Here is a 24,883-nt window from a genome sequence, read left to right on the forward strand (position 1 = left end):
CAAAGTGTCACCAGTTTGATTCCCAGTCAGGGTACATGCCTGGGTTGTGGACCAGGTCCCTAGTTGGGGACACACAAAAGGCAACAGATCTATGTATCTCTCACACATCAATGTTTCCCTCCCTCTCTTTCTCCCTCCTTTCCTTCTTTCTAAAAATAAATGAAATTATACACACACACACACACACACACACACACAGAGCTCATTTCTGCCTCATGGTTTTTACATGTTATTCCTGCTTCATGTGTTCTTCTAGATTTGGCTTCTGCTCCCCATTCAGGTTTCAGTTTAAATGTTACTTCCTCAAAGAGGCTTTTCTTCACAGCAATGATCCTAAGAAGTTACTCAGGGGTCTTCAGGATCTTTGATCTTACCAACTTCCTCATGGCCCCAATCTGACTAAATCACTCCTTTGCTTCACTGCCCTGAGAATAAAGTACAAGCTAATTAATATGTCTCCAGCTTACTTTGCCAGTCCCATCTTTTGTCATTCCATTCAAGTGAACTTTTTCAGCTCAGTTGAAATTTTCAGTTCCCCAATTACATGGTATTCTCTTTTACTTTTTTCTTTTAAATGTATTTTATTGATTATGCTTTTACACTTATCCCATTTCCCCCCTTTATTCCCCTCTGCCCTGCACCCCCTCCAACCCCCATTACCCACCTTAGTTCATGTCCATGGGTTGTACACATAAGTTCTTTGGCTTGTCCATTTCCCATACTATTCTTAACCCCCTCTGTCTATTTTTTACCTACCATTTATGTTTACTCCCTCTACCTTTTCCCTCATTCTCTCCCCATCCCTCCCTACTGATAACCCTTCATATGATCTCCATTTCTGTGATTCTGTTCCTGTTCTAGTTATTTGCTTAGTTTTTGTTTATTTGTTTGTTTGTTTCTTATAGATTGATTTATTGATAGTTGTGAGATTGTTGTCATTTTACTATTCATATTTTTGGTCATCTTCTTTTTCTTAGATAAGTCCCTTTAACATTTCATATAATAAGGGCTTGGTGATTATGAACTCCTTGAACTTGACCTTATCTGGGAAGCACTTTATCTGCCCTTCCATTCTAAATGAAAGCTTTGCTAGATAGAGCAATCTTGGATGTAGGTCCTTGCCTTTCATGACTTTGGATACTTCTTTCTAGCCCCTTCTTCCCTGTAAGGTCTCTTTTGAGAAATCAGCTGATAGTCTTATGGGAACCCCTTTGTAGGTAACTGTCTCCTTTCCTCTTGCTGCTTTTAAGATTCTCTTCTTCTCTTTAATTTTAAGTAATGTAATTATGATGTACCTTGGTGTGCGCTTCCTTGGGTCCAACTTCTTTGGGACTTTCTAAGCTTCCTAGACTTCCTGGAAGTCCATTTCCTTTGCCAGATTGGGGAAGTTCTCCTTCATTAATTTTTCAGATAAGTTTTCCATTTCTTGCTTTTCCTCTTCTTCTTCTGGCACCCCTATGATTCAGATGTTGAAACATTTAAAGTTGTTCCCAAGCCTCTCCTCATTTTTTTAAATTCTTGTTTCTTCATTCTGTTCTGGTTGAATGTTTGTTTCTTCCTTCTGGTCCAAACCATTGATGATTTGAGTCGAGGTTTCCTTCCAGTCACTGTTGGTTCCCTGTGCATTTTCCTTTATTTCACTTTTCATAACCTTCGCTTTTTCCTCTATTTTGCAACCATACTCAACCATTTCTGTGAGCATCCTGATTACCAGTGTTTTGAACTCTGCATCTGATAGGTTGACTAACCTCTTTGTTGCTTAGTTGTGTTTTTCCTGGAGCTATGATCAGTTCTTTCATTTGGGCCATTTTTTTTTGTCTCCGTGTGCCTGTTCTGTCATAAGGGGTGGAGCCTTAGGTGTTCACCAGGGCGGGCAACCCATAGCGGGGTAGGGGTTGCGGAGCAGGGGTCTGACAGGGAACAATGCTGCTTACTTAGCTCTCTGCCGGCTTTCAGTCCCTTCCTCTGCTACCCATAAGCAAATTGGGCCTTTCTGGTGCTGATTCCTGGGTGGGTGGTTTGTGTATGTTCTAGGACTCCATGGGTCTCTCCAGTGAACTCTCATGTGAGGCTGGGAGTTTCTCCCACTACCACAACCCCCACAGGTTTTTTCAGTCAGAGGTTTTGAGGTTTTATTTCCCCACACTGTAACTCTGGGTTGTGTGGTCTGTCTCACTCCCCAATTGTTCCTCCTGGTTTATCCAAACGCAAATGTGGGACTACCCGCTCCACCAGCCACTGCCTCACCCACCCTGGTCCTCCAGCTGCTGCCTTGCCTCAAGTCCTGTCTGTCTGGCTGCCCTTCCTACTGGTCTGGATGAATATTTCTTCTTTAACTCCTTGGTTGTTGGACTTCTATACAGTTCAATTTTCTGGCAGTTCTGGTTGTTTTTGTTTTTAAATTTGTTATTGTCCTTTTGGTTGTGAGTAGGGACAGTGTATCTTTCTACACCAGAAGTCTCTTTTTTTTTTAACTTGCAAGACTGGTTATATTCTCTCATAGGCCCCTTTTTTCCTCCTATGACAAGGCAGTTTATAATATGGTGAATAAGCACACATATTGAGCCAGACATCCTGTGTTTGATTCTCAGCTCCATTATTTATGATGTGATCTGAGGCAGGTATCCTCTCTACTTCAGTTTCCTCATATTTTAAAATAGGGATAATGGTAATATGCTGATAAGGTTGTTATTAAAATAACTGATATGTGTAAAGCACTTAGAACAGTGCTTGGCACACAGTAAATGCTTTGTGTTTGCTGCTATTGTATATCCTATACTAGAATGTAAGTTCTATGAAAACAAGGAATACATATTATTCACTACTGTATCTCCTGCACTTAGGACAGTATCTTATATGTAGTGGATACTCAATAGGTTTTTGTTCAGTGAGTGAACAAATTACATTTCTGTATTGGCTCGCCTTTTATAGCATCAAGATGGTTGCAGCAGTTCTGGGTATGACATCTTCTCATATCCAGTTTTAGTGGAAAAGAACTTTCTCAGAAAGAAAATTCTCCGTATGCGTTTTTGGCTCTGTCTGGGTTATGCGCCAATATGTGCTTATCCACATGGTCTGAAAATGGAGTAAGGGTGGTTGTCTGAATGATCTTCATTAGATATAGTGAATGAATGCTTGGTAGGAAAAAAACTGCACTCTTTTGTCCTTGGTAAGAAATTCAAGCCCTGGCTGGGTGGCTCACTTGGTTGGAGTGCTGTCCCATACACCAAAAGGTTGTGGGTTGGATCCCTGGTCAGGGCACATTCCTAGGTTGAGGGCTGGATCCCCAGTTGGGGTGTGTAAGGGTGATTGATGTTTCTCTGTCACATTGGTGCTTCTCTCTCTCTCTCTCTTTCCCCCTTCCTCTGTCTCTAAAATCAATTAAAAAAAAGAAATTTAAGTAAAGAAATAGGTTAGGAGACCCTTATGGTTCAAATATAAGAAGATAATGCTGTCATCATATGGATTCCAGCAGGCCTTCCTTAGGGGCTGCATGTGGTGGTGAAGTTGGGAAAGCACAGTTCCCAGAAGCATCAGGGCCAACTATGGCCTTCTTTTTAGTCATCAATTCATCAGAACATAGTGTCTACATTAATTCTTCCTCCTTTCTGGCTTTGCAATTCTGCTAAGGTGCCAAATGTGCTCTCATTCCAAAAGATAATACTTTTGCAAGTAATGACAATTCTTCTAAGCCAGGAGCTAGCCTCTGGGGTTGGCCCTGGGCCCTACCCACAGGCCCACAGGATGTCTTTAGTGCCCACCATCCTGTTCAGTTAGCTGTTGTATTTTACTTTATATATGTCAAGATATAATTGCCTTGGTGGGAGGCAGTTCATACATGAGAACTGTACCTTTGTGTAGATTTGCTTTTCTTGAGATAGGATTATGTGAATTTATACATTGTTTCCCTACAGCAACATTTAGTTCTGCATGTAAAAATCACAAGAATTTGATAAGAAAAAAAATCCTCATGTTCCTGTGTGCTTCAGGGAACAACCCTTAGTATCTTAGTGACCTGAGAATTCCATTAGGTGCATTTGCCTTTATCTTTCTGCCTCCTTCTGCAGAAGAATTAGTAATATTTTAAAAAATATTTTATTTCCTTATTTTTAGAAAGAAGAGAATGGAGAGAGGGAGACTAACATCAATGTTCCACGATCACGTTTTGTGTGCCCCCAACTGGTGACCTGGCCTGCAACCCAGGCATGTATTTTGACTGAGAATTGAAGCAGACATCTTTGGGTTTTAGGGACAATGGCCAATCCAATCTCCGTAATTAGTAATATTAATGCCAATCAGGCAGTGTTGCCTCCAGCATCATTCTGATACTTCATTTTCAGCATTCTCAACCTTTACTCAATGGCAACGATTTTCTAGGCCTAGGGTCTATTTTTATTTCTTTTACAAAATAGGAAAACTTTCCTTATCTTATATTAGGAGTTTAAACATTCATTCTAGAACCAGGCCTACAAGTAGAATTTAACACCGTTCATTAAAAAAAAAAGGCACTTTATTCTTTTTTCCTAATGTTATATCTTGGTCCCTATCTCCCCAAATGCTGAATTGTAGAGGGAGAGTGAGCTGGAGGTGGGATGTTGGAATCACAGTGATAAGGAGAACTTAGTCCTGTACCTCTTCTTCCCTTTGACTGAAGTGCATTGCCTGCAGCTTTCAAATTTGTGCTGTTCAATTCCCAGGACTCAGCTGAGCCTAGTCTCTTACTGGGCTATGCCAAGGCAGCACAGTGGTCTACGAGCTGATAGTTGGGTCTCATTGGGCTAAAGGTTTGGTTTCTTTTACTAGTTTGCAAAAGGTTCAGACTCTACAGTGATAGCTGGAAAGTAAGGGCCTATTAGCCAGCAAGTCCCTTGGCGGTACAAATGAGACATCTAGAACATTTTCATCCAATAAACAGTATGCCCTTGATAAACAGACTGAACTTAACAGTGTCCCAGTGCATTCTAGGTGTAGTCATCTCCTAGAGAAGGACCCCGGGCTTCTGAGCACCCCCTAGCTAGTAGTATATTTTGGGGTGTCAAAGTTGCCTTTTACACAGTTACCCCTAATGCATTCTACAATAGATATGATCATCTTCTGGAAAGAAACCTAGCTCTGGCTGGATAGCTCAGTTGGTTAGAGCATCTTCCGGATATGCCAAAATTGCGGATTACCTCCCTGGTCAGGGAGCACACGTGCAATAATGCAAAAATAAGTGGAACAACAAATTGATGTTTCTTCTCTCTCTCTAAAAATCAATTAAACAAACAAAGAGTGCTCGCATGGGCAGCACATTTACTAAGATGGGACTCACACAGAGGTTAGCATGGCAAGTGAGAGAAAGGAAGAGGGGAGGGAGGGAAGGTGGGAGGGAAGGAGGGAGGGAAGGAGGGAGGGAAGGAAGGAGGGAAGGAAGGAAGGGAGGAAGGAAGGGAGGAAGGAAGGGAGGAAAGAAGGGAGGAAGGACGGGAGGGAGGAAGGCAGGCCTAAATTCTCAGTGCTCACCTCAGAGCACGTAAATTCAGGCCTTCAGGTGCAAATGGGATACAGAATCCTGGTAGTGCCATTAAGTCTATGGCCCCTTATGGGTCCAAACCTTTAGTAACTGGGCAAGACATTTCAGAGGTTTCTATCCTGGGACAGCTACCAAAGCCAAGTTTAATAGACCCTCCAGGTCCAGCGGCCATGTCTACCTGAGACACAGGACTCCAAGGCATCAGGCACTGTCTAAGACGCCCCTGAAGCGGATTGCGCAGGCGCTGGAGACCCGAGAAGGCCCGGGCACGCCAGGCTGCGCAGGCGCAGGAGCAGCTGCCGGCGAGCCCACGGCGGCGGCGGCGACTGAGGGGCTGGGGTGTGGAGCAGCGGTGTCGGCGGCTAGTGGCGGGCAGCAACGGAGCAGCCATGAGGGCCGGGCCCAGTCACCGACAGTGAGTGGTGGTGGAGCGAGGGAAGGGGGTGGCTTGGTGGAAGGATACTCCGGCTGTGGGGTGGAGGCTCTGCCTGTCGGAAGCGAAGGGGCGTGGGGGAGGGACAGTTTGAAGTAATGAAGGGAGAATTTGGGCCACGGGTGGGCAGATGGTTGTTAGAAGGGCTGGACAGCTTGGTAGAGAAAAGGGGTTGCGCGTTGCAGAGTGAAGGAGGCCATGGCAAGGCAAGTGTCGTATTCCCCCGTTTGTCATCGTCCCTTCCCCTAGGAGCTTTCGGTCGCCTCTCCCTTTCCGCTTCTTTCAGAGAATGGTCGGGGGGTGGGGGAGGATGAAAGCCCTGCTGGAGCTGAAGAAGCCAACTCTGATCCTGGCAGGGAAGGGCCGGTCGCTTGGAGCAATAGGCTGCTCTGGTAGAGGATGGAAGTCGGAAGCCCTCTGTTTAAAGCTGGTAGGGATCTAGAGAAAAGAACTAGGCTAGCCTTAGAGTTTGACAGGTTCCAACCCACGTCCACCATTGATGAAAGGTGATAATCTTGGGCATGACCCACTAAACCTTTCTGTACCTCTGGGAGATGTAGTGATACAACGGGCTATTGCAAGCATCATGTATGTGATTGAGATTGTTTATGAAAATTGTAAATTGTAAGTACTAAGCTGATCTTACTATATCACTAACAGTATTATTGGATTTAGACCTTACCATTATTAATGTTATGACTGATTTATTTGTCAGGGTGAAGCATATTGTTTGCAAAACCTCAGTAGGCGCATTGGTGCTTCGTGTCTAGGCATAGCAGATTATGTGCAGAAATAACAGTTCTGTAATGTGACATATTGGCCATCAGACTTGTGTAGGAAAAATACCATACTCTTTGACGTTTTTAGAAATGGTGTGAAGCTCCTTATTCAAGAGAAAGGAAATAGAGAATGAAGGGCCAATAATCCAGTTTGTTCCCTTGTAACACAGTTGGTACTAATGTGCCTTATTATGAGTTGAGAAAACTAGTTTGAGACAAGCTGGACGGGCTGCACAGTGAGGGATGTGCAAACACAATTTATTATTTTTTAATTATAAAAAACTGTTTCCTTTGCAAAGGAGTCTGGTTGCCCCAGGGCCTTGTCCCTGTTTTGGAGGTCATATAGGCATATAGCAACTTTTCAGCTCCACTCTTTGTTACCCTGCCCTTGGAACCTCCAGGGTGGAGTGTCTCTCAGAGAAAGACAGAAGCAGCTGTACAAGAGCCCAAGAGGTGGCTGGTTCTTTCCGATGGGCTGAGGGAGCACTCCTGAAGCTTTGTTGTGCTGGTTGTTCAGGGTAGACAAAGCAGAGGACAGAGTTAAATTGTGTGCTTCCAGAGGGAGAAGATGGCTTTTGGCCACAGCTTTTGAAAGAGAGGTGAAAACTCCTTTCAAAAGAACAGAGAGAGATGGATGCTTCAGCTTTGCTGGCTCTGAAGATTGAGAGCTTGAAATGGTGAGGCCTTCTGAAAATTAGGGAGTGATTTGTCTTTTGTCTAAGCCAACCTAGTGGCTGTACTAGATCCTTGAAGATTCACAGTTAAGGAAAATGAGTTATTTATAGGAATGAGGAAAATGAACCCTGGTTGTCTGTAACTTCTCTGCCCAGTAAAATATGTTTTACTTCTCTTGCCTGGAAATGGACAGTGATATATCTTTTTTTTTTTTTGACATATCATTTTTAACTTTTTGCTCTTTCACTAAATCTTCTGTCCATAACACTGATTATCTTTTTCTAAAGATAGTTTTAAAAAGGAGGCACTTCTTACTGTTGTCATAGGACATTTAGGGAACACAAATTTATTCTGTCTTTGACTACCACATGGCAGGTGAGGTGGGTATATAAAATGTTAGAGCTGGCCTAGCCAACTTATTTGCAATAACTGGATGTCTATTTTTGAAGAAGATTTATTTATTTTATTTATTTAGAGAGAGGGGAAGAAAGGTAGAAAGTGCGGGAGAGCAACACTAGTGTGTGAGAGATACATTGATCCGTTGCCTCTTGCAGTTGCCCCATTTGGGGGCATGGCCTGCAATCCAGGTATTTGCCCGAACTGGGAATTGAACCGATGACATTTTGGTTTGCAGGCTGGCACTCAGTCTACTGAGCCACACTAGCCAGGGCTGGATGTCTATTTTTAATTTTACTAATTTTTCCATCTATTGGAAATTTCCATCAGCTCAAATAAGTCCATAAATTTCATTCCTGTTACATTAAAATGGTAGAGGTTTGTTCCATTGTGATGAGAATTTCCCGTCCTTTGGTCCTTCTCTTCCCTTTCTTATTTGTGTTTAGTTTTATGTAGTACATGACAGTTACTAAATGAGGAGTCTTTCCCTGGGGGAGAGAAAGGTGATGGTCAGTGCCTTGATTGCCTGTTGTATGAGCAAGCAGTCTGTCTAAAGTGGGGATGTGTCCTGAATGGTGTGGCTCAGTTGGTTGGGTGTCGTCCTGAAAAGCAAAAGATTGCCAGTTCCATTCCCAGTCATAGCATATGCCTGGGTTGTGGGTCTGTTCCCTGGTTGGGGTGTGTGCAAAAGGCAACCAACAGATGGGTGTTTCTTTCCTCCATTTCTCCTTCCCCTCCCCTCTCACTAAAAATAAATAAGTGAAATCTTGAAATAAAATAAAATAAAATGGTGATGTAAGGGCTTCCCGTGAACACCTTACATAGCAAGGGCTAAAATAAAAGGAATAAGCCCATGCCCTGGCTGGTGTGGCTCAGTGGATTGAGTGTGGGCCTGCAAACCAAATGGTTATGGGTTTGGTTCCCAGTCTGGGCACATGCCTGGGTTGCAAGCTGGGTCCCCAGTGGGGGTGGTGTGTGAGAGGCAACCACACACTGGTGTTTCTCTCCATCTCTTTCTCCTTCCCTTTTCCTCTGTCTGGAAATAAATAAATAAATAAATAAATAATCTTAAAAAAAAAAAAAAGGAATAAGCCCTGGCTGGTGTGACTCAGTGGATTGAGTGCCAGCCTGCAAACCTAAAAATTGCTGGGTCAATTCCCAGTCAGGGCACATGCCTGGATTGTGGTCCAGATCTCCTGTTGGGAGTGTGCAAGAGGCAACTGGTCAATGTATCTCTATCTCTCACACACATTGATGTTTCTTTCTCTTTCTCCCCCTTCCTTCCGCTCTCTCTAAAAATAAGCAAATAAATCTTAAAAAAATGAAAGGAATAAGGTTTATGAGTTCATTTTTTTGAAAGATTTTATTTATTTTTAGAGAGAGGGAAAGGGAGGGAGAAAGGGAGAGAAACATCAGTGTATGGTTGCCTCTCATGTGCCCCCACCACCACCACCACCACACTGGGGACGTGGTCTGCAACCCACGCATGTGCCCTCACTGGGAATTGAACCAGTGACCCTTTGGTTTGCATGCAGGCTGGCACTTAGTCCACTGAGCCACACCAGCCAGGGCAAAACTTTATTTTTTTAAAACAAAGGGATTTTTTTCTTTCTTTTTTAATTTTAAAAAAATTTCATTTATTGAATTTTAGAAACAGAGAGGAAGGAGGGAAGGAGGGGGGGAGAAAGAGAGAGAGAGATTGAGATTGGTTTGTTGCACTTTTTTGTTGCTTCTTGTACGTGCCCTGACTGGAGATCGAACCTGCAACCTTGGTGCATGGGGATGATACTCTAACCAACTGAGCTATGCAGCCAGGGCCTTTCTTTAAAAAAAAAATTATTTATTTTTATTTTTGAAAAATTTTTATTTATTTACTTCTATTTATTTTTTTTAAAGATTTTTATTTATTTTTAGAGAGGGGGAAAGGAGGGAGAAAGAGAAAGAGAGAAATATCGGTGCGTGGTTGCCTCTCACATGTCCCCTACCGGGCACCTGGCCCACAATCCAGGCATGTGCTCTGACTGAGAATCTAACCAGTGACCATTTGGTTCACAGGCCAGTACTCAGTCCACTGAGCCACACCAGCCAGGGCTATTTATTTTTTAGAGAGAGGGGAAAGGAGGGAGAAAAAGGGACAAAAACATCAATTCGCAAGAGATACATTAATCAATTGCCTCTTGTACACCACCAGCTGGGGATCTGGACTACAACTCAGGCATGTGCCCTCACCCGGAATCAAACTGGCAACTTTTTGGTCTGCAGGCCAGTTCTCAGTCCACCGAGCCATAGCTGCCAGGGCATCAGGGCAAGCTTTTTAAATCAGTCTATTTAAAGACAAAAGTATGGTGTTTTACCTCGCGCTCTCTCTCTCTCTCTCTCTCTCTTTTTTAAAGATTTTATTTATTTATTTTTAGAGAGGGAAGGGGGCGAGAGAGAGACAGACAGACAGACAGACAGACATCAATGTGCAGTTGCTGGGGGTCATGGCCTGCAACCCAGGCATGTACCCTGACTGGGAATCAAATCTGCGACACTTTTGGTTCGCAGCTCGCGCTCAATCCACTGAGCTACGCCAGCCAGGGCTCCCTCTCTTTTTTTCACTGATAATATTTACTTGCAAACAGAATCTTTGTTTCTTAAGAGCCCTTCTGATCTTGCCACTCATCCCTTAAGTCTCTTTTGTGATATTTTCACAGCTGCTAATTAATAATAGAGCAAAACAGTTTTTAAAAATTGTTTTATTGTTGTTTAATTACAGTTGCCCCCAAAAAGTTTTATTGTCATTTGTCTTGGTTCTTGGTAGAGTGCTAATACTTTAAAGGAGGACTGACTATATGGGAGGATGTTAAAAAGGAAAAGTAAAGAGTGGATTTAATTTAGTGAATTTATGGATTGGTTCTGATGTTTGGAGGGTAAAGGATTCAAGAATGTGCCCTGGCTGGTGTGGCTCAGTGGATTGAGCACCAGCCTGTGAACCAAAGGGTTGCTGGTTCAATTCCCAGTCAGGGCACATGCCTGGGTTGCAGGCCAGGTCCCCACTTGGTGATGTGCAAGAGGCAACCACACACTGATGTTTCTCTCCCTCTCTTTCTCCCTCCCATCCACTGTTTTTAAAGATAAAATAAATAAAATCTTAAATAAAAAAGAAGAAGAAGAAGAATGAACCTATAATTGAGAGTAGCCTCCTGAGAACCAAGGTTTGCTTACCAGTGTTTAGCACAGTAGTTTTAGTTGGTATAGAGTAATTACTCATTAAATATTTGGTGAATGGGAAAATGATAACAATATGAATCATAATCAGTGAATATAGATTCAAATCTTTTGCAACTTTGTGTATCTTTGAATGAGCTTACCAGTGTGTCTTGACCTCAGTTTACTTATCTTTGTAAAATGAAGATAGTAATTGTACTTATTTCAGGGGGTTGTTATGAGGGTTAACTGTGTTAATTCATCTAAAGTGTCTAGAATAGTACCTTTTACTTATTAACTTAATTATTATTAGTGTTTATTGGATGTGCTCTCTTTTTGTGCCCAAATCTATGCTGGTCACAGATGATTTTGACATAGCCCTTCCCCTTTGGGGGATCACAGTCTAGTAGAGGAAACAGAAGTAAACAAATAATTATAAGATAATGTAATACCTTATTTCATCAAACCTGTGGTGCCAGTGATTGTAAGGCTCACAATTATTTTACATACCACTAAGAAAGAAGAAATGCTACTAATGAGACTGGCATGCCATCAGTTGTAAGATATATCCTGTTTTAAAAGAAATGTGGGGGGGGAGGATGTCTTAGAATTGATGAAGTACAGTAAGTATTGTACTAGCAGGAGGTACAACTTACAAGTGTTGATGGAAAGCTGGGTGCAGGTATTGTTTGTAAAGGCTTCCTGCATTGAACCTACGTGGTAGCCCCTCACAGATGGACAAGGATGATAGGACATTCCAAGTAGACCAACAAGTCTGAAAATGGGAAGGGAGAGAGCATTATTGATGTGTAGCACCATATCAGGACTAGCAGAAGGAGGAAATGAGCTAAGACTTTGGCAGAGTTACATTGTATAATGCGGCAGAGTAGGACAGGAAGCTTGGAACATTTTCAGAAGAGACATGAGCCTAATTCTTGGATTTAAACTTCTAAAATATTATAGCAACTCTAAAAAGATGTTTCAAATGCAATAAATTGAGAAGTGAGAGTGAGTGTGAGAAACAAAGTGGCCAGGGAAAGGGCTGTAGCTCTACAGCTGACCAGAGTGGGAAGTAAGTGTGAAGTCACTGTACTTTTGGTGAGAGGTGAATACTTTGTCAGCAGGGAAGTGTTTAATATTTCTGTCTTGGTTCACTGTCTATCAAGGTCTTGATTATGCTCCTTCCAGAGCTTTTTAACTTAAGAGTGAAGAGGAATACAACTCAAGAGGGAAAATGTTAAGTTTTCTTTATTAAAGATGCATTTAATACAAGGTGGGTAATAAGTTATCAGATTCGATGGCTCAGTTATAAAATTGTGGTACAGCACTGGATTGTACTGTTTCATGGGAAAATATAGGCCATCTAAGGAGTAATGTAAAAGACTCAGTTACTAATTTTTCTGGCAACTAATCCTGAAGCTAGTAGGAAAACAGGATGAAAAACTAGAAATAACATAAACATGAATTCATGTAGTGCCTTTTATTTTTACCAGTGAGCCAAAACCAGGCTTAAATCTCTTAAGCTATTTGGACTCTGATCTCATTGAAAAGTGTTGGAGTTGATCCTTTTAGCAGTCAAATTCAGCAGACATTTAAGTGCCTACTGTGTGTTGCGTATTGTGCTAGGCACTGGAATTTGAATGACATAATCCTTGTGTTTAAAGAGCTCACATTTTAATTGGAGACTAACTAATAATTATGAATCAGTACAGTAAGTGCTGTCTGCACCAGCTAGAGATGTGCACTAAGTGCTATGGGAACACCGGTTCTGTGTGGTAGTGGGAGGAGAAGGTTGGAGAAGCCTTCCTAGAGGGAGTCAGTAGGAGCTTGAAGGGTGAATACAGTTTGGCTACTTCAGCAAAAAAGGATCAAAGAGGGTAGTGTTTCAAATGCGGAGAATAGCTTGCTCAAGGGTACAGAATTATAAGAGTATGGACCTGCATGTGGGCCAATGGTTTAATGCAGCTGGATCATGGGGTATGAGGAAAGACTGGAAGGAAGTGAAGTGAAATACAGGCTTGAGCCTGATTGGGGATGGCCTTGGTGAGGTGTCTGAATTTTATTTTGTAGGTATGAAGGAGTCATAGGAGAGTTTTAAACTAGGTAAGGAACATGTTCAGATCACTACTTATTTATTTACATTTAAAATTTTTTTATCCTCACCTGAGGACATACCTATTAATTTTTAGGGTGAGGGGAAGGGAGGAAGAGAGGCAGAGAAACATCGATTGGTTGCCTTTCCTATATACCCTGACCAGGGGCTGAACCTTCAGTCTAGGCATGTTCCCTGATCAGGAATGGAACCTACAACTTTTGGTTTATAGGACTGTGCTCCAGCCAACTGAGTCACACTGCCGAGGGCCAGATCACTGTTTAAGAAAAGTAACACTGTTGACAGTGTGGAAGTTAGATTTAAAAAGCTGAGATTGGCTGCAGTGAGAATAGTTATGAGACTGGTATAATAATCATTTGAGAGATAACGAAGATCTGTTACATTGATAATGGTGGAGGTGTAGACAGATTAAAGAGTTTTTAGGAGACTGGCTTGAAGGGTCTCATTGACTTTATGTTGGGTAGTGTGTCAGGAGGAAGGAGTTGTCAAAGATGGATTTGATATTGCTTGCTTGGGCAAATAAGTGGATGGTGATATCATTAACCAGGGTAGGGAATCCAGGAGTAAGAAGCCATAAATAGGGGTGTCCAACCTGTGGCCCAACACAAAATCCTAAATGTACTTAAAGCATTATGAGATATTTTTGTGATTACGTGTCACAGTATATTTACTGTGTGGCTGAAGACAAGTCTTCTTCCAGTGTGGTGCAGAGGCACCAAAAGTTGGACACTCCTGCCGTAACATTTGAGGGAAAATGAGTTTGATTTTGGTATATTAGATTTGAAGTATCTGGGAAATCTAGGAACAAATGTCCAATAGATTTCTGGATATTTGGGTCTTGAGTTCAGTAGAAAGATTTAGAATGGAGATGAGGATTGAGAAATCGTTAGGGTATAAGTAATAGTTAAAGCCAGCATGATGGCCCTGTGTGTCTAAGCTCCAGATGTTCTGTGTGTTGTTTGTTCACATCATCTGGAGGGATTGGCTTTATGGAAGTGTGATTTCTAAGTTCCCTCTCTATAGTAGTGCATACAATACTGATCCTTTTCTTTATTTTTCCATTTTTTAGTATGCTATATACTTGACTTAAAATAGCAGTTTTTAGATCCAAACAAGAGTAAAACACAAGCCCTGGCCAGGTAACTCAGTTGGTTAGAGCGTCATTCAGATACACCAAGATTACGAGTTCGCTCTCCTGTCAAGGCACACAAGAGAACCAACCAATGAATGCATAAATAAGTGGAACAACAAATTGATGTTCCCCCTACTTCTTGCTCTCAAATAAAAACTGAGGGAAAGAAATAAAACACAAAATTTCTTACCTTAATGGAAAGAATGGTATTGCTTTTATTTTTATTTTTTGAAAGGGTGAGAAACATCACTTTGTTGTTCCACTTCTTTATGCATTCATTGCTTGCTTCTTGTGTGTGCCATGACTGGAAATTGAACCCACAATCTTGGCGTATCTGGACAATGCTCTAACTAACTGAGCTACCTGACAGGGCAAGAATGGTATTACTTTTAATTAAATAAGGATACCATTCATGTTTAAAACAAAAGCATATACAGGTTTATAACATTTTCAATAAAGTGCATATAAGCTGTACATCTTGTTTTTCCTATTCTTGGTGGTTTACCAGACTTAGAAAAACTGCCTTTCTAACATCAATATGGCGGGGACAAGGTAGGGGGGGATTTGTTCCACTGAATGCCTCAAATTAGAAACTAGGTGTTATGAATCAGAACCTCAGATTTGAAGATCACAGGACACTTTTGAACCAGTGATGCCAAGTTATTTCAGAGTTGGGATAGGGAACTCAAGCCAACTAACTCCGTTAAGTCTTATGCTCCCTCATAGCCTTTTCACCAGTAATATAAGAACTGAAAATGAAAACACTGAAATAAATATGCCTGGTGGTAAGTGAAAGATATATATGTTGTTTTTGCTGTAAAAAAATTTATTTAGTTATTTTAGAGAGGATAAGAGAGGGAGAAAGAAAGGGAGAGAAATATCAGTGGTGCGGTTGCCTCTATGTGCCCCTTGTTGGGGACCTGGCCTGCAACCCAGGCATGTGCCCTGACTGATTTTCAAACCGGCAACCCTTTGGTTCACGGGCCAACGCTCAATCTACAGAGGCACACCAGCTAGGGCTACCCTCATCATTTTTATTAAGGTAAATGTAGTTGGCTAATTCCTATGTAAAAGTGGACACTTTTGGGGAAGGTTGAAAAATTGGCAAAAGGCTACATATACAAGATCAGCAAACAGAATAGAATCCAGAAATAGGTTTATATTATTCGATGAGATTAGGCGCGATTAGGCGTGGTATGGCCTAGACTAGGCTCACACTATTAAATATGGTTATTTGTTTTTTGGCAGAGATACAAAGGCAAGTCAAGAAAGGATAGTCTTCTCAACAACTAGGTATTGGAATAACTATCTACATGCAAAAAAAAAAAAAAAAGAAGAAGAAAAAGGAAAGAAAAAAGTACCCTTAACCCATACCTCATACCTTATGTAAAAATTAACTAAAATTCTATCATAGATCTAAATGTACAATAGAAAACTATAAAATATTTAGAGTAAAGCAGGAGAAAAATCCTTATTGTTTTGAGTTAGGCAAAGAGTTCTTAGATATAACACCAAATGCAAGATCCCTAAAAGAAAAAAATGATAAATTGGATTTCATCAAACTTTACTTGGCAAAAGACATTATTAAGTAAATGAAAAGACAAGACACAAGATTGGGAGAAAATATTTACAAATCATACATCAGATGTAGGACCTTATCCAGAATGTCTAAAGAGCTCAAAGAATTCAAAACTCATCAAGTAGAAAGCAAATAATACCATTTTAAAAATGAGTGAAAAATTTGAATGACTTCAGAGAAAATACATGGATGGCAAATAAGCACATGAACAGGAAATGTGCTCAACATCTTAGTCATTAGAGTAATGCAAACTAAAATCATGATGAAATATGCCATTAGAAAGGCTAAAAAAAACAAAAAAAGAAAAGAAAACTGATTAGATTATGGACTGGCAAAGATGTGGAACAACTGGAATTTTGGAAAACACTGTGGTTTCATTTTTTAAAATACATGTATTTTATTGATTGTGCTATTACAGTTGTTTCATTTCTTTTTTCCCCTTTATTTCTCTCCGCCCTGCACCCCCCTTCCCACCTGCATTCCCCTTAGTTCATGCTCATGTATCGTACATATAAGTTCTTTGGCTTGTCCATTTCCCATACTATTCTTAACCTCCATATGTCTATTTTAACTTACCAATTATGCTTCTTATTCCCCCGTACATTTTCCCTCATTCTCCCCCCACCACTGATAACACTCCAGGTGATCTCCATTTCTGTGATCCTGTTCCTGTTCCTGTAGTTATTTGCTTAGTTTTTGTTTGTTTGTTTGTTTTAGATTCATTTATTGATAGCTGTGAATTTGTTGTCATTTTACTATTCATATTTTTTGTCATCTTCTTTTCCTTAGATAAGTCCCTTTAACATTTCATATAATAAGGGCTTGGTGATGATAAATTCCTTGAATTTGACCTTATCTGGGAAGCACTTTATCTGCCCTTCCATTCTAAATGAAAGCTTTGCTAGATAGAGCAATCTTGGATGTAGGTCCTTGCCTTTCATGACTTTGGATACTTCTTTCTAGCCCCTTCTTCCCTGTAAGGTCTCTTTTGAGAAATTAGCTGATAGTCTTATGGGAACCCCTTTGTAGGTAACTGTCTCCTTTCCTCTTGCTGCTTTTAAGATTTTCTTCTTCTCTTTAATTTTAAGTAATGTAATTATGATGTACCTTGGTGTGCGCTTCCTTGGGTCCAACTTCTTTGGAACTCTCTGAGCTTCCTAGACTTCCTGGAAGTCCATTTCCTTTGCCAGACTGGAGAAGTTCACCTTCATTATTTTTTCAGATAAGTTTTCCATTTCTTGCTCTTCTTCTTCTGGCACTCCTATGATTCAGATGTTGGAACATTTAAAGTTGTTCCTAAGCCTCCTCATTTAAAAAAAATTCTTGTTTCTTCATTCTGTTCTGGTTGAATGTTTATTTCTTCCTTCTGGTCCAAACCATTGATGATTTGAGTCGAGGTTTCCTTCCAGTCACTGTTGGTTCCCTGTGCATTTTCTTTTATTTCAGTTTTCATGACCTTCACATTTTCCTCTGTTTTGCAACCATACTCAACCATTTTTGTAAGCATCCTGATTACCAGTGTCTTGAACTCTGCACCTGATAGGTTGGCTATCTTTTCATTGCTTAGTTTTATTTTTGGAGCTTTGATCTGTTCTTTCATTTGGGCCGTATTTTTTGTCTTGGCATGCCTGTTACATAGTAAGGCACAGAGCCTTAGGTATTTGCCAGAGTGGAGCAACCTATGGTGCTGTGTTGTGGCACTGTATGTGGGGGAGGGGTCAGAGAGGGAACAATGCCTCTTGCTGGGCTCTCGGCTGGCTTTCAGTCACTTTCCCCACCACCAACAAGCAAAGTGGGCCCTTCTGGTGGTGATTCCTGGGTGGGTGGTTTGTGTATGTTCTTGGACCCTGCGGTTCTCTCCAGTGACCTCTCCTGTGAAGCTTGGAGTTTCTCCTGCTGCCACAACTCCCACAGGATTTTACAATCAGAGGTTTTAAGGCTTTTTTTTTTTTTCCCTGCGCTGTAACCCTGGGTTGTATGATCTGTCTCACTCCTCAGTTGTTCCTCCTGGTTTATCCACAAGCAAATGTAGGACTGCCCTGTCCACCAGCTGCAGTGCCTGCCTGGGTCCTCCAGCCACTGCCTTGCCTCAAGTCCTCTCTGCCCTGCTGCCTGGCTCTGCCCTTCCTACCAGTCTGGATGAAGGTTTCTTTAACTCCTTGGTTGTTACACTTCCATACAGTTCAGTTTTCTGGCAGTTCTGGTTATTTTTTGTTTTTAAATTTGTTAATGTCCTTTTGGTTTTTCGAGGAGGCAAAGTGTATCTACCTACACCTCCATCTTGGCTGGAAGTGATGCTGTGGTAGTTTCTTATAAAGTAATACATATACTTAACATATGACCCAAGTATTAATCCAAGTGAGAGGACAACCTATGACACAAAAGCCTGTATATGAATATTAATAGCAGCTTTATTTTTACTTACCCAAAACTGGAAACAACCTGAATGTCCCTCAGCTTGGATTGAATAAATCAACTGTGATATATTCATACAGTGGAATACTACTCAACCATATAAAGCAACTATTCATATATGCAATCACATAAATGAATCTCAATTGCATTATGGTAAGTGAAAGAAACCAAACTCAAAAGGCTACTCACTACATGATTGATTTGATATGACATCTGGAAAACTCAAAACTATAGGGACAGTGAAGAACGGATCAATGATTGCCTCCAGTTAAGGGTAAGGGGAGTGTTTGACTACAAAGGGATAGTGTGAGGACATTTTTTGGGGGGTGCGATGATGCTGTTCTGTATCTTGATTGTGGTTACACAACTTAATGCATTTATGAGAACTCTTAGAACTGAACACAGAAAAATGAATTTTACTATGTAAATTTTTTTTTTAGAAAGTCTGAGCATAGAAGAGGGAGACTTTAAAGAAGAATTCCAGAAATAGAATTTCCTAAAATATTTGAATTTTTAAAAAAGATTTTATTTATCCATTTTTAGAGAGAGAGGAAGGGAAGGAGAAAGAGAGGGAGAAAAACGTCAGTGTGTGGTTGCTTTTTGTGCACACCCCACTGGGGACCTGGCTTGCAACCCAGGTATGTGCCCTGACTGGGAATCAAACTAGCAATGCCTTGGTTCTCAGGCTGGTACTCAACCCATTGAGCTACACCAGCCAGGGCAAAATATTTGAATTTTTAACAATTTTATTTTGTGGGGGGGTATAATCCTCACTGGTTTTTAGAGAGAGAGGAAGGGGGAGAGAGAAACTGATGCAAGAGAGAAGCATCGATTGTTTGCCTACTGTATGTGCTGAACCAGGGATCATACGTGCCCAGACTGGGGACAGAACCCACAACCCTGGTTTGTGCCCTGACTGGGAATTGAATCCGTAACCTTTTGGTTATAGGATGACACTCCAACCAGTGTGGTTACAGTGAGCCACATTTACCAGGGCTGGATATATTTTAAATAATTTAAAAGATACATAGTGAAAAGTCTCTGAGTGGAAATTAGATCCTTAGAATGTCTTTATTTTATTTTGAAATGCAGTTGTCTCCTCTGATTTGTAAGATTTCAAGACTATGTTGCCAGTTTTGTTTTGTTTTTAATTTATTGATTTGAGAGAGAGGAAAAAACCTCACATTGATTTGTTGTTCCACTTATTGGTGCATTCATCAGTTGATTCTTATGTGCCCTGACAGGGGATTGAACCCACAACTGTGGTATATGGAGACACTGATCTAACCAAGTGAGCTAGCTGGCCAGGGCAGTTGCTTTCTACTTTAGTTGTTAAGCTTGCTCATTGCCAGGTATTGTGTTACTTAGCTTTTCTTCCCTACTCTGTTCTTCCTATCCTAGGATACTACTGTGTTACCTAAAGATAAGTTCTGCACTTCGGTGTGTAAGACAGTATTCACTAGTGAGATTTATCAAGTCAATTGGATATGTGGATCTCATCCAGAGTCTAGCCAAGCTGTCTGTTCTCCCAGAGATTACTTAATGGACTGAAGTTTAGACATTCAGGATATCATGGCAGGAGACATCCTTAATATTCTTGGAGGCTGTGTGTTACAGTTTTCAGGTGAGTGTGGATTTTCAGATTTGGGAAGACATTGAGAAAATTGGCTTTTAGATACCTGAACCAGGTTCAATATTGATTAACAGCATTTCCCCCTCTGGTTGGCATCCATCTGCTTCCCCCTGCTACTTTCTCAGAGGCAATTTGAATTATTTGCTAGTGTTTCTGGATCATATCTCTACCCTAAATACTCTGATTTTCCACAAGTTATCAAATTTTTAAGTAAGGACTTTTATTTAGTAAAGTAAGATTATTCCTGTTAGTAAGGACTTGTTGGGTGTCTGTTTAGACTCCTGTGTCTCACCCTAAATATGTATCTGTTCTTGGTAAATTGTTATTTCATTTGATCTCTAATCCTTTAATTTATTCTCTCCCACCTTTTTCTCAAAGGCTGTCAAGTGGAAATTTTACTTTTCTTCTACACCTACAGAGTTTACTGTATTCATATTCACATTGGCCTTTCCTTTCTTGCTATACTGTTAATCTCTCTGTGACCTTGTTGTATCACTATTTCTCTTCTATTGGGATCTTCGATCTTTGTCTTTATGTGTTTTTATCCAGCTCTCTGTCCCTACCCAGGCTCCCCCCATCACTGCTCGGTTTCTCTCCTGTTCATAAAAGTCGTCTTCCCCCGCTCTCTTCACTATCTCACAGCCTGTTTTTTCCTCAAGCATGTAATTTGATTTTGATTCCACCACTCCAGTGAAATTGCTCTGCCCAGTGACCTAATTGTCAAACCCAGATGATACTTTTCAGCCCTTAGTTTATTTTGCCTCTCTGCTGCTTTAAACTGTGATATTGTCCACTCTTGGTTTTTCTCTTATCTCCTATATCTTCTTAGTCTCATCAGTCTCCTTTTTTCCCATCCAATTCTAAATGTGTTACATATTTTTGTCAAAGTGTTAAAATATTTTAATATTTTAGTACCATAATTTTAGGTGGATTTTTGTAAGTTCTCTAAAAACCTACTTTAAGTAGGGTTTTAAGTAATATACACACAATGCTGAGTGGATGAAACTGATTTTAAGAGTCAAGACTCTGGTTTGGAAAAGCAGACCGGCTTGACCTTGGCCTTATGATAGATACATCAGTTTTCTCAGCTGTCAAATGAGCTTAACAGGACCAGTTTAGCTCAGTGAGTAGTTGTGAGGCATGACTACTAATGAAAATAATTGTAAAACACTTTGGCAAGTGTGATATAAATGCTAAATAATAGTTCTTTATTGGGATGTTGTGAAAATTAGCAACATGCTGTCTCAGAGGCCCTAAGTTCCTTTTGAGGAAGGTGATATCTTTTTTTTTTTAATATTTTATTTTTAGTCAGAGGAGAAGGGAGGAAGAAGGGAAGGGAGAAAGTGAGGGAGAGAAACATTAATGTTTGGTTGCCTCTCACACACCCCACACCGGGGAACCTGGCCTGCAACCCAGGCATGTGCCCTGACTGAGAATTGAACTGACAACCCTTTGGTTGACAGGTCAGCACTCAATCCACGGAGCCACATCAGCCGGGGCTGTGAGAAAGGTGATATCTTTTTATAAACATAGTTCAGGATTTGGGAAAAGATATTCCTGCCCCCATTTTCAGAATGTAACAAGTATAGAACCACAATGAAACAATTTTTTGTTAGAATACTTCCAAAAGGTTTTTTTAATAATATCACTTTGGGCACATGCCTGAGTTGCTGGCCGGGTCCCGACTGGGGGCATATGAGAGGCAACCATTTGCTGTTTCTCTTCTCTTTCTCCCTCCCTTCCCTTCTATCTAAAAATAAAATAAATAAAATCTTAAAAAAAGAAATAATATCACTTTTGAAGGATTGGAAACACTAGAGTTTTTAGCATCTTGGCCTTTTGGTTCTTCATTATGCTAGTTACGGTGTATGGTGGGGGTGATTTATTATCTATATTTGAAGCATCATAGTCAATCAATAGAACCACTTACAAAAAAGCATAGAAAAAGCCTTTTAATTTATTTTAGGTGACGCCAAATGGACGCTGAGGTGATGGCTGCAGTTAGCTTTGAGGAGGAACATGGTACCATTTCAGGCAAAGTTAGCACTTCTTGTTGCATACTTGAGGCTAAGTATAGAATGAGTAATATCATGTACTTAGAAAATGCTTGAAATTTTAATCTGATGAACTAAATTTTCCTCAGCTTCTAAAGTGGCATTAACAGTAGAGAAAAATTGGCCCTGGCTGGTGTGGCTCAGCGGATTGAGTGCCGGCCAACGACCCAAAGGGTCATCAGTTTGATTCCCAGTCAGAGCACATGCCTGGGTTGTGGGCCAGGCCCCCAGTAGGAGGCGCACGAGAGGCAGCCACACATTGAGATTTCTCTCCCTCTCTCCCTCCCTTCCCCTTTGTCTAAAAATAAATAAGTAAATAAATAATCTTTAAAAAAAAAAAGAGGAAAATTGGGATGTGGTTCTTTTGATGTCTAAAACCAAAGGGGAAAACTGAAATGGTAAAGCAATAGTCTGCTGACATGCTCAGAAGTTTCACTTTGCTGACAGCTCAGTTGCAGTCTTGTATGTTGCTTTTTCAACAGAAACCTGTGTATTACTAACTTTAGAACAAAGTGACATGGAGTTTTTAGCTTTACATAGGTTGGAATTGAATCTTTTTTTCTGGAATTTAAGTTCTCCCACAATCCATTATCTGTTTGTATCAAGGACCAAAAGGCTTAGGTTTCTTTTCCTCTTTGATGGGAAGATACTTGCTTTTGCAGCACCCAGGCATTATTTGCTTTACTTTTACATTTGGCGAAAAAGGGATCCTTGAATGGCCTGCTTCCACAGCAGAGATAGTTGAGTAAACTTAGTTTTTGGAAGTGCTTTACTTCTGTGGTTGTATTTAGACTTTGTTATTTGCTTCCATTATCTGCCATGTTCATTGTAGACTGAGGTATCAGCTTCAGCTGTTTTATGTTCATAGGTAAAGTTTCATCTTATTTATACACACACACACTTTTCATGTCATCTTTGCATAGAGGACATGCTAATCTTCTCTGTATCATCTTAATTTCAGTATATGTGCTGTTGAAGTGAGCAATCATTTTATTTTGGGTTGGCCGAAAAGTCTGTTATGTTTTTTCCTTATGATGGCTCTAGGAGTGCTTGGTTGTGTTTAACTTCACTTGAAATAATTTTGTTAGATTGTATTGTGACAGCTGTCATATCAGCATGCATTAAAAAATAAACCTTACCAAACTGGTGAATTTTTGTACAGCCATTTTAATGTTGAAAATGGAAGAAAACGTGCAACATTTTCAGCATATTCAGTATAATTGACAAAATAGTAAGATATTTAAAGTGTACAACATGATTTTAGGCACCTTATCTATTTTTGTTTTGTTCATTACTAGCCAGGTTTCTCTGGAAGCTTGCAGTTGGCATTTCTGTCAAGTGAAAAATACCTGTAGGACTGTATGGAGAAAGCACTTTCCATCACTTCCTAACAGTGTGGTCTATATGTAAGGACCTTATGTATTTTTCTTTAATCCTCACCCAAGGATATGTTTAGTGATTTTAGAAAGGAAAGGAGGGAGAGGGAAAGAGAGGGGGAGGGAGAAACATTGATAGAGAAGCATCCATGTGAGAGAGAAACATCAGTGGGTTGCCTCCTGTACCTATGTGCCCTGACCTGGGATCAAGCCTGCAACCCAGGCAGGTACTCGGACAAGGAATCAAACACCCAACCTTTTGATTTGCCAACCGATTGATGCTCAACACACTGGGCCATACCAGTTAGGGCATTTGTCCTCTTTTTTATTGCCTTGTAGAATTTCTTTGTATTTTGTGGCTATCAACTCTTTTTCATAAATGTTGCAGATATTCTTTAGGGCTATGAATAAGAAGTGAGAAAGCAGGTAATTGTCAAATGCTTATCCAAGATGGTATTTGTATAAAATGTTTGCCTTGGCTATCTGAGCAGTGGTAAGCTTCTTTTGTTTGCCTCCTTCCAAAGATGCATAGAAAAGCTCCTTCTGTTTGAAGTAAAGTGTTGGCTCTGTATTGGTTATAATTTGCTTTTTCCGGCTGGCAAAGCCTTCTTTTTGTTTCTGTCTTCTGACAGATTATAGGATTGTGGGGAAACAGCGTCCAGGGCTTTTTCAGGAACTGTGCCATTTATCTACAGAAGCCATTGGCTTTGGCACTTGAAGAGAATTGGCTCTGCATTTAAAGATGCCAGATCATGCTCGATTCACAAGTTTGCTGTCTCATTTTGTGTATGTGTATGAAACTTTTTTAGGATGTCGGCTTTTAGTTTTTCTACCATGTGCTACCCCATCAGTATGAGAAATTAATAGCTCATCCGTTCTCTCCAGCTCCTCACACCTAATACCCACAATTCAGGTATCTCAAACCATAGCAAATAACACAACAGTCATTTGAGGATTAGAGAAAAAGACACCACACAAATGTTTCCATTGCCCTTATGGTGACTTGAAGCTTTAATTGTAGTTTATCAGTTAAAGTCTTAGTCTTTCGTATGTAGGCTTGAATTATTTAGATATGGAAATGATTTGCCAACTAACATGTCTCTTTACAGAGGCTTTTCAAAGGCAAGAGTGAAAGCTAATTGCCAAAGTACTCTCTTTCTTAACTTGGAAACTTAATTTGGATAAGGCAGAGTACATTTAGGAAAGTTCTATTTATTCATTTACCCTTGGCACATTCTTTTCAGATGGTAGTAGCATAATTTATCCTGATTTCAAGAATTGTAAGCAGCCTTAACTCCATTTGTGTGCTACCCTCCATGCTTTTTAAACTGGGTGCAATTGATTTTGAAACCTAACCAACTACATATTTTAGCAAATCTTCCACACTCATTAAGGCCTTATGCTTCTATTTTCTATAGATAACTGTTTAAAGATATCTTCAAGGCATAGATTATTTTCATTTAGATAAGTCAGGGAAAATTGTTAATAGAATAAGCCAGTTTGGATAAGCTGATGTGTCTAGTATGAATTATATGGACATAGGAATTTTTCTCCTTCTGCTAGAAATGCTTCTTTTTTTTCTTTCCTGCCCCAAATT

General features: G+C 40.4%; 1 protein-coding gene and 1 non-coding gene across 3 annotated transcripts in view; one reads left to right on the plus strand and one right to left on the minus strand.

Annotated features, from left to right (window-relative positions):
• The first annotated feature begins 5,808 nt into the window (after window positions 1-5,808).
• FAM222B (family with sequence similarity 222 member B) overlaps window positions 5,809-24,883 on the plus strand; it is a 64,824-nt gene continuing 45,749 nt past the window's right edge. Inside the window, exon 1 of one of the 2 annotated variants that reach the window (XM_045837511.1) lies at window positions 5,809-5,927. The gene's annotated coding sequence lies outside the window, so the exon portion shown is untranslated. The remainder of the gene's footprint in view (window positions 5,928-24,883) is intronic. The other variant, XM_045837510.1, reaches the window with a different exon arrangement.
• LOC123817849 lies at window positions 22,788-22,895 on the minus strand. The gene has a single exon (XR_006785547.1). It is a non-coding gene; the product is annotated as a U6 spliceosomal RNA (small nuclear RNA).

The sequence above is a fragment of the Phyllostomus hastatus genome, unplaced genomic scaffold (assembly GCF_019186645.2).
Source record: "Phyllostomus hastatus isolate PE091 unplaced genomic scaffold, TTU_PhHast_1.1 phas_contig_210, whole genome shotgun sequence".
NCBI lineage: Eukaryota > Metazoa > Chordata > Mammalia > Chiroptera > Phyllostomidae > Phyllostomus > Phyllostomus hastatus.